The sequence below is a fragment of the Ixodes scapularis genome, unplaced genomic scaffold, assembly GCF_016920785.2.
Source record: "Ixodes scapularis isolate PalLabHiFi unplaced genomic scaffold, ASM1692078v2 PGA_scaffold3__209_contigs__length_174095766, whole genome shotgun sequence".
Lineage (NCBI taxonomy): Eukaryota > Metazoa > Arthropoda > Arachnida > Ixodida > Ixodidae > Ixodes > Ixodes scapularis.
The window spans coordinates 111,976,721-111,990,995 of record NW_024609868.1 but is presented as its reverse complement, the minus strand read 5'-3'; positions in this window follow the sequence as shown (position 1 = coordinate 111,990,995).

Below are 14,275 nucleotides of genomic sequence, written 5' to 3'. Positions count from 1 at the left end.
CGGCCTTAATTAGTCGACCGGGCACGAAAAACACATTTCTGTCGTTATAGAGCCGCAGCGCCTAGACGCGCGCTAATTGTGATTGTTTTCGTGCTCTCTTGGCGCCATGTGCGCCGGCGCGTTATTCCCTACGATAGGCGCCCCTCCGCTGCTTCGCAGGGACACATCCGCACGTCACCGCAAATATAATTTATGGCACCAGCGCGGACCCATGCGGGGCGGCGGTGAGACGTCGGCCAACGTTGACAGTTCCCAACGTACTTACACACACCGTGTGTGCCAACCTGATAGGAAAGTTTACTCTCCGTGTTCTCCCCCATTGAAACCGAACGAAGCAGTGCCTTTACTTGTCGAGGTGAGCCCGTCGGACGGCAAGATCTACGATAAAAGAGGATATATTAAAGAATGTGAGGGATGACTTAAACCTTTCGCTTATTAAAGGGGCGATGCAACAATTTTAACTTCGAAAGAATTTGCGGTTTTTAATTTTTACGTTGCTTTTCTTCCCAAAAAGAATAAAGAAAACGCCTCATTCTTCTAAAATATCGAAATTCCGTTCCGTGATAGCGAAGAAAGGAACGGGAATATTTCGCGATTTGCAGCCGCGGGGTGGCGGCTATCGGAACTAACCCTATCGAAAATTCTAATTTGTATGAGAAATTTTTGTGCCCAATAAACACATACGAATCATACAAGATATATAATAACATATAAGAAACATATAAGAACAATATAAGAACTATATAAGACATATAAGAACATACAAGCACCATATCAAAAAGTTGTGGGAAGTTTCTTATGTTTTTATATGGTTCTTATATATCTTATATAGTTCTTATATAGTTCTTATGGGTTCTTATATATCTTGTATGATTCATTTGTGTTTATTGGGCACAAGACATTTCTCATACAAATGACTTTTTTTTCACAAGGGAAGGTGTGACGAACAATGGGTACAATGTAATAAGTTGGCAAGATGTGCCGTCATGTCCTCAATATAATGATATATTAGAGAAATATTGTAGTTTGGACATGGGTAAATGCGTCAAAAACAGCGTATCGCTGACAAAGTTGAACTGTATTAAGTTTTAGTAACGCCATCTGCCCGAGGTGAAACAAACTATTCCTCCCTTGACCCGTTGTGCCACTGCGTCACTCAAATTCCTAACGAAATGCAAGCTCTTTGCTCCCCCCGCCTTTTCTCTCCCCCTCTCCATATCGCTCAGACCAACCTTCAAAGTCGCCATCTCAATCGCAAGCACAGGCTGTGCACGATGGAGGGTCTGAAAGCGAACCGAACCGGATCCCTACTATCCCCATGGCGCATCACTGCGCACGTGAATCGGAAGACAGTGTCCGGTTTGAGAGTGTTTTGGAGTCACCCAAAGCGTCAATTGCTTTACTTTTATTTTAATGCAAAAGCATTAACTGTCCCATAAAGCGAACCGGCGTTATCAGCTTTTAAAGCCGCGTCAAACGGCACCTAAGCTCCCCTGTCCGAATGTAGCGAATTTCTGAAAAACTAGCGCACGTAGGCAATATTTTTCGTGAGTTTTTTAATCCAGATGTTGCATAGAGCAATTACCACAATTGTTTGACCGTAGTGCAAACATTGCTGCACAGCCTCTTTAAGTTCTTGGTACATTCAGTAAGCATATGCAAAAATGAACACCGTCCTTTTTCCAGTGGGACGTACAACTAACTGTCCACACTGAAAATTAACAAGAAAACAAAGATGTGCTCACTTAATTCGTGGTTAAAGTAACATTCAAAGAGCTGTATTAGTGCAGCTACAATGTTTTAGCTCTAGTTAACTGGCGCCGTTTAGTTTGGTAATGCACGCTCTTCGCTTATAAGCGCAGAAGCAGCAGACAGTAAACGCCCGCTGTAGATTCCTTTGACTGTTCTAAAACAGTCACCACGAATTGTGCAAAAATGCACACATTTATCTTCTTTTTTTCACGTCATCCCTTAAACAGAGGAAGACGAAAAATATAGCGAAATCCGGACATTCTTCTTTGATGCAAGCTGCAAGTTACTGCAAGTTGAGAATGCAGATTTCAGCATCGAGAAACAAAGAATCGGAGTGGAAACAGTAAGAAGGCAATTTCAAGGTTTTAAAGGCTCTTTCTCGTAAAAGATACACTTGAAAATATACGACGCCTTCAAAGAACGTTATGGGAATATTTCCTGGCATAATCTTTCTTGGGAGTCAAGATATTTTTTGAGGCTGACACGCTCCTGGTTCTGCAACTGCTGTTCAGGTGGCTTTCCGAGGGTCGAGCTAAAATCGTCTTCGGGTTGTTTCAAAGAGAATGCTTATGCCATGTTTCAGCTTGCCGTTGCTTCCGTAGGGTTGAGTTGTTTCGAACATTGTTACTTTTTCGAGTAGTCAGGTATACAAAAACACGCAAAACAAGCAAACAGCGAAAACGTGATCGAACACACCACAGCTTTATCTTGCAACGGGTCTTCATTTGCGTTTACAATACAGTATATATTCATAAGACACTTACAAAAAGGGGAGAGAGAAAACACAGAAGAACTAAGAATGAATATCGCGTAGCGTTGAAAACACCGCCGCGTGCAGGCCCTTCCCTTAGCCGGGGCGAGTATAGGGATTTTTTCACGGAATAAAATCATGGGAACAATCCTGGGTGCCTGATTGCCCTTCTTGCAGACACGTCACAAACGCGCGCCCTTCGGCGACTGTACTTCGTTTGAGCTTAACGATACCAGGAAATTAAGTTTGGGCTGTGATGAATTGGGATTTTACTAATCGCATATTGTTTAGAAAAGAAAACTAGTGGATGAAAGAATAAAACCGATATCCTGCGCTTCGATATAGGAAATCGAAAATACAGCGGTCTCTTTCTTTCCTCCTTTCCTTCGAATGCTCTCCTCCTTTGCACTGTAATGCATCTGCGGTGCCCAATCATGTCAGCCGAGCCCAGATCACAAATTGGACACGAGCACTGCGTCATACGGACGTATGCGCTCGTCAACAATCAATCCTTCGACGAATATTTGAATTTTGCTGTCGTGGCCAATGAGCTTCGTGACGGCACTTATCATTACTTGCGAATGACACGTTTAAGGATGTACTTAAAAAACAAGTTAGAAGCCTGGAGTCGTAGCGCCCGGCGACAAAGCACGTCATGACAACATCATTTTTCATTTCGCTTTAGAGTAGAGGATTAAAGCTGAGAAAGAAGTTAAAAAGCTTACAGGCACGTTCATTCCACCAGATGCGATTATATGCAGTAGCTTTACAGGAGCGACGTTAGTGAAAAAACTAGGACGGAAAGTGGTCTGGTGATGAAGTTGTTGTAATATGCCGTGCACACATTGAAAACGACGTCAAGTATGGCGTCTAGGACGATCTCTAGGATGACTTCTAGGACGACGTCAACGACGGCGTCGAGGACAACCTCTAGAACGACCTCAAGAGCGACGTCTACGACGACCCCTCGGGCGACCTCTAGAACACCTTCAAGGACGGCGTCAGCGACGTGAAGGACGCCGTCTAAGACGACATCGAAGACAATGTCAAGGATGGCACACAGGACGAAGACGGGGATGACGTCCTACAGGACGGCGTCAAGAACGACCACTAGGACCACCTCAAGGACGATGTCTAGGACGACCTTTAGAACCACCTCGAGAATGACCTCAAAGATGACGTCTAAGACAACCTCTAGGACAATGTCAAGTTCGAGAACTGGGGCGACGTCGAGGACAACGTCAATGACGTCAGATCACGTCAGCCTGAGCTACCGACGCTTACGAGCTTACGAGACCGGCGCTTATGCGAGTGGAGCTTACACACCCGGCGTTACTTGACCTTCCTTACGCACCTTGCACTTCAGCCGCGGTCGTTCCGTGACCTTCTTTACGCGACTTTGAGGACATGACCTTGCGGACAAGGACATGATCTTGAACGTGGTAGGGCGTATTGGTAACCTGCAATGCTCTTTGGTTTGGTGCCATCTATGGACTGAAGCAAAAAACATTGAGTACGCCTGGGCGTTGCTGCTTCATTGTTCAAACGTGAACTCTGGTGGCGTTGCTTAGCCTAGTATCTGAAGCAAGTAATACTGGGTAGACCAGGAAGCCGTGATCGAATAACATGCCAGTACGACGGAAACTACGGCCCTTGTGGGCCAATCGGAACGTGGCAGTGTGTCACCGGTGTGCGCTTTTACAGCGAAAAAGTATCAGGCTTTCCTCTGCGTTATGTACCAATATGTGTGCGTTGCGTTTGTATACGTAGCGCATATCGGAAGCCGTATCGGCACGGAACGTGGGGCTTATCCTTCACCCCTTGCCAAGTTATGTCGAGAAAGGGTATAACTGTGGGCTCTCACGCTGCAGCTAGCGCCGCCTGGCTGTTGTCTGCTAACTATAAAAATGCCGTCTTAAAAAAAAACAAAAAAACTTTCATGATCTTTTAAAGTTTAGACGCAGCTGACGCTGCGCGGTAATACGATCAATCAAGCAGCTGCAAAAGCGCAATTCATTTGGCCTTTTTGTCTATGATTAGCTGCGTTCGATTTACTTGCACCTCCTACCAAGATGTCGAGCGGTGTACTTCTGGTCTTATCTCATTACAAGTGCCGGAAGTAGACTGCCCAACAGCTTTCTGCACCGGTGCAGCAGGTCCAAGTAAATCGAACGCAGTTTCACCACCTGCACAGGTGCAGAAAAGTGTAGGGCAGTGTACTTCCGGTCGTGTCTCATTACACGTACTGGAAGTAGACTACCCAACAGTTTTCTGCACCGGTGCAGCAGGTGCAAGTAAATCGAACGCAGTTTCACCTCCTGCACCGGTGCAGAAAAATGTAGGGCGGTGTACTTCCGGTCGTATCTCATTACACGTACCGGAAGTAGGCTGCCCTACAGTTTTCTGCACCGGTGCAGGAGCTGCAAGTTATTCGAACGCAGCTTCATCTCCTACACCGGTGCAGAAACGTGTAGGGCGATGTGCTTGTGCTCGTATCTCTTTACGCGCACCGGAAATAGACTGCCATGCAGCTTTCTGCACCGGCGCAGGAGGTGCAAGTAAATCGAACGCAGTTTCACCTGCTGCACCGGTGCAGAAAAGTGTAGGGCGGTGTACTTCCGGTCGTATCTAATTACACGTACCGGAAGTAGACTGCCCTACAGTTTTCTGCACCGGTGCAGAAGGTGCAGGTAAATCGAACACAATTTCACCCCCTGCACCGGTGCAGAAAATTGGAGGACAGTCTACTTCCGGTCGTATCTCATTACACATACCGGAAGTACACTGCCGTATAAGCTTTTCTGCACCGGTGCAGGAGGTGCAAGTAAAGCGAATGCAGTTTCCCCTCCTGCACCGGTGCAGAAAAGTGTAGGGCGCTGTACTTGCGGTCGTATCTAATTACACGTACCGGAAGTAGACTGCCCTGCAGCTTTCTGCATGGGTGGAGGAGGTGCAAGTAAATCAAACAAAGTTTCACCCCCTGCACCTTTGCAGAAAGGTTTAGGGCGGTGTACCTCCGGTTGTATCTCATTACACAAACCGGAAATAGACTGCCCTACAGTTTTCTGCACCGGTACAGCAGGTAAAAGTAAATCGAACGCAGTTTCACCACCTGCACCGGTGCAGAAAAGTGTAGGGCGGTGTACTACCGGTTGTGTCTCACTACACGTACCGGAAGTAGACCACCCAACAGTTTTCTGCACCGGTGCAGGAGACGCAAGTAAGTCGAAAGCAGTTTCACCTTTTACACCGGTGTAGAAAAGTGTAGGGCGGTGTACTTCCGGTCGTATCTCATTACGCCTACCGAAAGTAGACTGCCCTGCAGCTTTCTGCACCGGTGCAGGAGGTGCAAGTAAACCGAACGCAGTTTCACCTGCTGCACCGGTGCCGAAAAGTGTAGGGCGGTGTACTTCCGGTCGTATATAATTACACGTACCGGAAGTAGACTGCCCTATAGTTTTCTGCGCCGGTGCAGGAGGTGCAAGTAAATAAAACGCAGTTTCACCTTCTGCACCTTTGCAGAAATGTGTACGGCGGTGTACTTCCGTTCGTATCTCATTACACGAACCGGAAGTAGACTGCCCTACAGTTTTCGGCACCGGTGCAGGAGGTGCAAGTAAATCGAATGGAGTTTCACCTCCACCTTTGCAGAAAAGTGGCGGGCGGTGTACTTCCGGTCGTATCTCATTACACGTACCGGAAGTGGTCTGCCCTACAGTTTTCTGCACCGGTGCAGGGGGTGCAAGTAAATCGAACGCAGTTTCACCTCCTGCACCGGTGCAGAAAAGTGTAGGGCAGTGTACTTCCGGTCTTATCTCAATACACATACCGGAAGTAGACTGCCGCATAAGCTTTTCTGGACCGGTGCAGTAGGTGCAAGTAAATCGAACGCGGCTATTGTTTCAGCGATCATAGAACACGTAGACACATGGCGAACATCATGATGTTGCGCTTTTGAAAATATCTGATATAACTAGTCCTATCAGCTCGTAGCGTCCGCTGGGTTTGGAGTTAAAATGACACGAGGTATAGAGAATCGGATGCGGCTCCTTTTTTGACGCCATATGTTCCCTGGTTTATGCGGTAGCGAGAGATATGGGAAGGCTTGGGTAAACAACCGCCAGTGTTTCACGCATAAACAGATGAGAGCTCGGAGATTTTCAAAAGGCTGAACTCAATGGAGCGATTGTGCGGAGAAGAACTGACAAATTTCGCCCGGCGGCGCGTTCGATTGGCGTGTGGAGCAACAGCCACCCTTTTGACACAAGGCGTAGTGCGAACGCCGCCCGGCGAAATTCGTCGCTTTTTAAGACGCCTTTGTGCCCCTATTCACGTCAGCTACCTTCGCGTATGCTTCTGCGGGCGACTGTCACAGGCCGCAGCTCCTTAGCGCGCACGCGGTGTCGCATTTGCCTTAAAAGCTGTTTACCCTCTACATTGCTAAGCCATTGTGTCGCCGCCGTCTCGGGTCGTCCATCGCCGTACGTCGAGTGAGCGTCAAATTCGCGCATTCTACTGCTCGCGACTGAAAAGTTCGCTGCTCGGTTTATAGTCACGAGCCGTCTAATGTTAAATGAAGGGCGCGAAAGGTAAGGACTATGTGCTACTTCCCAGTGTCTGGGACTTTTAAATAGACCAATCAGGGCTTTTGTAGCTTGAGCTACACTTGCCGAGGTTGAGCAGTTTCGCGTGGCTCGCATAATGAGCCGTGCTCCGTGCTGCGCAAGCGCGAGGAGCAGTGACGTCGCATGGCGCACAGCTGGCGCGCCGGAGACGCCGCCGCCGCGCGCGCCTCGCCGGTCTGCGCATGCGCGAGGAGCAGTGACGTCACACGGCGCACAGCTGGCGCGCCGGAGCCGCCGCCGCTGCGCGCTCCGCCGCCACCGCGCGCGTCTCGCCGGTCTGCACATTCCAGAGGAGTGACGTCATAGCCACGGCAGACGCACTGGCGCCGCCGCGTGCCCTGCTGTCCGCCTACGTTGCGGAGTAGCCAGGTCTGACGCTGCACCGGAGCCGCTTGATAGCGCCTCTCATTTTGTGCGCATAAGCTCACGCTATGTATATCCTGGCATAGCCGAGCTAAGCCACCGCAATCTTTTTTAATAGGCCCATGAAGCAGTGAGTCTTTTTTTTCTCCCCTCCTTCGCTTTTCCCTCTACGTTCAGTTGGAAACCTTTAGAAGCCAACCAGGGCCCAGGATTTTTCCTGCGGTTTTGCTCCGTGAGGATGTTCCACAGCCGGTTCAGGAAGCCGAGCTCCTCATCAGAAACGTGAATAGAGAGTTTTAGCATAGCGTTGCTGGATCTTACGTACGCAATATGCAATAGTATAGCGTACGCTAAAAATGACCTGCTCGGACCGCATTTAGTTGTGCGTTACGTTTTCGAGTAAACACCTCGCATGATCTTAGTTAAATTTGCCAGAGTCGCAGAATTCCGCGTGCTTATAGCGCCAACATGCTCCTGAGAATGAATATCGCAAGTGAAAACGTGTGCAATCATTTTAATCAAAGTCAGACCAAGCCGCAGCTGCTTCGTCCAGCGCACCTTTCTGCGGGGTACAGAGGCTAAGAGTACAGGTGCGTAGCCAAGTTCGATAACGGAGCCTCCGTCACTAGTACCGTGGAAATGCCACCTTTCATCAATGCTGTCGCGGAATGAAATACATCACCTACTGAAGTTTAGTGCATAGCGAGAACTTCGGCGATTTCTTGAAGAGTCGTTCGTTCGTCGACGATGAACTGAGCGAATAGGGGGCTTTCACTGGACGCCATATTTGAGGGTGCTGTTGAGAGCGCATGCTCGGAACGAGCTCACATTAATAAGCTGCTAAGACCGGCAATGTTGCCGGTGCCGAATGCACGTTACAAAAGAAATGTGGAAGCTTGTCATCCGCACGTGCTCAGCATTTGCGCACACGGCTATGGCCGCCAGTGAATACTCCCTATAGGCCTAGCGTCAAGCAGATCGCAGCGTTTACGCACAATTCGAGCGGTGAGCACTTTCACTGTGCACTCTTTCATCTGCACGGCGATCTGATTCGACTGCGGTACGTCCTGTAAAGAAGTGGCGCGCTGAACACCACGTTATTTCACCGTTCGCTAACACAGAACGTAGAGAACACCACGACGCCCTTGCTGCGCCAATCAACGTAACCGCCATCTTGAAACTGGCGCTCTCGTTGGGCCCGAGAGCTCTCAAGAGCTTCCCGCAAGGCCCGCTAGCCCGCAACGCAACATCCCCTGCGTTTAGTGCTTAAGCAATACGCTAGTCCTTCTACTGCGTTCTGAGCATGCGCACTCACGACCCGCAATTTCCTTGCGTACGCAAATCTATAGCTTACGGTCCACTAAAACTGTCTAATCTTAGAGCAGAAAAACAACTTGGCCTTAACTCATGGTACTAAAACCCGTGACTTAGGAACACAGAAGGAGCAAAGTTCGTCCCTTTTCGTGTTCCTGAGTCTCGGGTTTTATTGCCATGAATCATAACCAGCTCCCGTATTTTTAAGTATTATTGCGGCTTTAATTTCCTATTTACGTATGCTTCTATAATGTATCGGGTATTCCGGATTGCGTCATCGACACTTTTTAATGTAAAGTTTAGTTTCGTAATCTTAGAAGATAAAAAAAAGACCTGCGCCGGGTTATTTTCGGGTTGCGTGACGTTTACTTTTTAGTCTTTGTGTGTTTTCCTTGTGCTCTTTATGGTTTCTATATTGTGTAATAGCGCTATAATGTTAGCGAAAATGATTGACGCTTTGTAAATAAAACATTGCTTCCTACATTTTAAAATAAAAAAAGACCTTGCGGGAGATGGGTTTTGAGTTACGTGAGCTTTACTTTTACCGTTTGTGTGTTTTCCTCGAGCTAATTTTGGCTTGCCTCTTTTGGTATCTCCAGTGTCATCCCCATCACTCCTGCACACGACTTCCTTGCGCTCTCTAGCTCTTGGCTATTCTCAGCAAAACGCAGCAAAATGATAATTTCAGCCAAATCTACTGCAGAAAGTCTTAAGTTCCCCGGGATATCTATAGAGGGCACTAATAAACTCTTATTTAATACCTACTTGAACCTCAGGATTGTATACTTTTTATTCCTGTGCCAGATATAATATTGTTGTATTGGGTCCTATGGGCCATTTTGAGAACATTTTAAATGTATTCTCTCTGAAATTATGAATCGTAAAGTTCCCGAGGAGTGTACTATCTACACACTCATAGGATACGCCGCAATTAAAAGTTCGCTATTTTAATCAATACTTTTTATTACTACTGACTCAAATTCGGCCCGTTTTTTGCCCCTGTAAAGGCAGCACCCCGCCGTGCACCAAGAAGCTTGCGGAAAAGCTACGTTTACATAGGCTTATCGAAAAAAAGATTTGCACGATGCGTTTGTGACAGCATATTGACTAAGAATGTGGCGGTTATAATATGATTATATAATGATAAGATGTTTACAGTCCAAATTCGTGCCCTGGATTTCAAATATAAGCAATTGTTATGTAGGGTCAGAAACACTTGCATTGTATATACTTTGCTTCGAATTTGCCTGTGTACGTAAAATTTTAGCTCGGTTACAGCCACAAACTGTGATAAAATTCTTTCAAACCTGTATAACTAGAAATAACTAGAAATATAACTAGAACGGCGCGCTGCTGGCCATTCGATTGTGTGTCTTTTTATCTATCTTATTTTATTTATACATATTGCCGCGCGCGCAGCTGGACAAGTAGGCAGAGCGCGCGTGGCCTAACGGTTATCGGGCTTGCCTCCCACGCAGAAGGCCAGGGTTCGATTCCTGGCCGCGACGACACATTTTTGTTGACAGTGTAATTTGATGTTCTAGTGAATTCGAGAACCGTCTTGCTGATTCGAGGTTAGAATGTTCTACACACCGAACCTTCTACGCCGAACGATCCAGAAACCCACGAGGGTACATAGGGATTCCGCCAGGCGAGCGAATTCAGTTTCGCCCCAGCGTTCGACTGTGCTGCTCCGCCGATTTCGACGCCCGCGACGCTCTGTTATTATCGTTGTACCCCTTTTATTTTTTTGGCACAAGTTCGCCACATTAAACGTTTATTTCTTCCTGTTTATTTCCTATTTTTTGGTCACCACCCGTGACATCTTGGTGGAGGTGCGGGGTAGCGCATGCCCGTGCAGCGTTCCCCTCCCAGGGCCCGCAGTGCAAGCCCCATTCCGAGCCCGGTGAGAAGACCACCCGACGCGGAACCTGAAACTCGGACCAGTCGCCGCACCCAAGGTCTACACCCGGAATACGGACTTCTGCCACCCAGGACCAAGCAGCCAACGAAGCCGACGATGGACGGCCAGCAGTCACAGACCCCGGCCGCTCCTGCCTTCATCTACCTACCAGTCGCACCCCGGACTCCGACGCCATTCCACGGGGCGCCCACGAAGACGTCGAGGACTGGCTTCAACAGTACGAGCGGGTGGCCCAGCACAACCGATGGACGGAGGACCAGCGCCTGCAGAACCTTTACTTCGCGCTCGAAGGAACGGCCAGGCACTGGTTCGAGAATCGGGAGACATCATTGATCTCGTGGACCGCCTGCAAGAATGAGTTGAGGCGAACTTTCACTAACCAGTATCGACGGGAGAGGGCCGAGGACCTTCTTCGAATAAGAACCCAGGGCGCAAACGAGACCATCACCAGTTTCGTCGAGGATGTCCTGCGCCTGGTCACTCGCGCCGACCCTGAAGCCACCGACGAAAAGAAGTTGCGGATCCTGATGCGAGGCGTACTAGATGACATCTTCGGAGGCCTCGTCCGCAACCCGCCGACCACCGTCGAGACGTTTGTAACAGAGGCGACCAACATTGAACGGGCCCTGCAAGCACGAGCCGCTCACTTTCATCGAGCCCCTGCCGTCGCTGCACCCACGCCGTCAAGCTGCGCCCTCAGCCCCAATATTCCAGGGATCCGAGAAATAGTCCAGGACATCGTCCGTGAAGAACTGAAGAAGCTGATACCTGCCACCGAACGTCCAGCTTCACTCTCGATCGCCGAGATTGTTCGAGAAGAGGTCCAGCAAGCGCTCCAGCCAGACGTTCTCGCCGACGCCGCACCGGAACCACCAGCTGTGACCTATGCTGCCGTTGTTCGTCGTCCGCAGCCTCCTATTGCTCGGCAGTACCCATCTGCACCCCAACGAGAAGTCTCTTCGCCGCAGTACGCGCCGCGCCAAGAGCAGCGTGGACTTCGAGAGACCGACGTGTGGCGCACGGATGACGGACGCCCGGTGTGCTTCGACTGCGGGGAGGCTGACCACGTTTACCGGAGGTGCCCCTACCGCCAGCTCGGCCTGCGAGGATTCGCTCCAAACGACCGTCGACCTCGTTTTGGAGAACGACCAAGGGACATCGAGGAATACCTCCGTCGCCCTCCGTCACCAGCGCCCACCGCACCACAAGGTTCCCGTTCTCCATCCCCCCGCCGTTCCGCGTCGCCTTTCCGTCGGTCGCGCCGTGACAGCCTGTCCCCCCTATCTCGTCGGGAAAACTAAGTGCGGCAACGCCTGGAGGTGCCGTTGCCGAAGACGACCCGAGTAAAGAACCTCCAAGAACGCCGGAGCGCTCCCACTCTCCCGACGCCACGCATCGCTACGACGCCCCTGCAACGGTGTCCAACAACCTAAACGTCGTCATCGACGGCCACGACGCATCGGCACTCGTGGACACCGGAGCAGACTACTCAGTCTTGAGTGGGAGGCACTCCCGCCGCCTTCGAAAAGTCATGACGCCGTGGGATGGACCACAAATAAGAACCGCCGGAGGACACCTGATTACACCAGTCGGGAGATGCACCGCTCGCGTCGAGATCCACGGTGAAACGTGCCCTGTCAAGTTCGTCGTTCTGCAAGACTGTTTGAGGGACGTTATCCACGGAATGGACTTCCTCTGCGAGTATGGCGCCGTCATCGACCTCGGAACAAACCGGCTGACGCTACGAAAACCTGCTCCACCAGCGGAGGAACTCCAAGCGACGTCACCCACGGTCCGAGTCCTCGCAAACCACGTAAACCTACCACCGCGGTCGAGTGTTTTCGTACTTGTCGGGATCGATGAAGCTTCCTGTGGCGAAGTTCTTCTCGAGGGAAGCCTCCAATTGCTCCTGGGAAGAGGCATAGGCGTCGCAAGGGGAGTAGCTGAACTTCAGGATGGGCGGACTGTGGCCCTCGTGACGAACTTCCGAAACGAAACGCAACACCTCACGAAAGGTGCAGCCGTGGGCCACGTCGAGAAACTCCGAAACCTCGCCGAAATCACCGCGATTACTGACGAATCCTCGCCGCCCCAGCAAGACCGTACGTCGCCGGCGCAGCTCGACATTGACCCTAAGCTTCCGGACCCTAAACGGCGTCAGCTGGTTAACCTCCTCGCCGAATACCGCGACTGCTTTGCGACGTCGTCGAAGGTGCGCCAGACCGCGGTTGCCAAGCACCGCATCGTTACCGAGGACGACGCGCGCCCTGTGCATCGATCGCCGTACAGAGTCTCCGCTAAGGAAAGGGAGGTGATCCATCAGCAAGTTCAAGAGATGCTGAATGACGACATAATCCAACCTTCAAGCAGTCCATGGGCCTCTCCAGTCGTGCTGGTTAAGAAGAAGGACGGAACTCTTCGGTTCTGCGTGGACTACCGGCAGCTCAACACGGTTACGAAGAAAGACGTCTACCCACTCCCCCGCATCGACGACACTCTAGACCGGCTGCGCCGCTCTCGATACTTTTCATCGATGGACCTGAAGAGCGGCTACTGGCAAATCGAGGTCGACGAACGGGACCGAGAGAAGACAGCCTTCGTCACGCCGGATGGACTGTACGAGTTCAAGGTGATGCCCTTCGGACTATGCACGGCGCCAGCAACTTTCCAGCGTGTCATGGACACCGTACTGGCAGGGCTGAAGTGGCAGAGTTGTCTCGTCTACCTTGACGACGTCGTAGTATTTTCAGCTGACTTCGACGAGCACTTGAGACGACTCCGAGCTGTTCTTCAAGCCATTCAGACCGCCGGACTCACACTCAAGCCGTCAAAGTGCCGGTTCGCCTATGACGAACTGAAGTTCCTTGGCCACGTGGTTAGTAACGAAGGCGTCCGCCCAGACCCCGAGAAGACTCGCGCCGTCGCGGCATTTCCAGCGCCGACAGATAAGAAGGCCGTGCGAAGATTCCGTGGACTTTGTGCCTATTATCGACGGTTCGTTCGGGATTACGCAAGGATTTCCGCACCACTTACGAATCTCACGAAGGACGCCGAGAAGTTCGAATGGGCCGAGGAGCAACAGCAGGCATTCGACGAACTGAAACGACGACTCCAGACTCCTCCTGTGCTTGGACATTTCGACCAGGATGCGGAAACAGAAATTCACACGGACGCAAGTAACGCGGGACTGGGCGCAGTACTAGTCCAAGTGCAAGAAGGCATCGAGCGAGTCATCGCCTACGCAAGTCGGACATTGTCCAAGGCGGAGAAAAATTACTCCACAACTGAGAAAGAATGCCTTGCGGTCGTCTGGGCAATAACGAAGTCTCGTCCATACTTGTACGGGAGCCCGTTCCGTGTAGTCACGGACCACCACTCGCTCTGCTGGCTTGCGAAACTGAAGGACCCGTCAGGACGCCTCGCTCGATGGAGTCTTCGACTACAAGAGTTCAACATGACAGTGGTCTATAAGTCAGGCCGCAAGCACAGCGACGCCGACTGCCTGTCCAGAGCCCCCGTCGAAACCCCTTCCGGCTGCAGCGACGA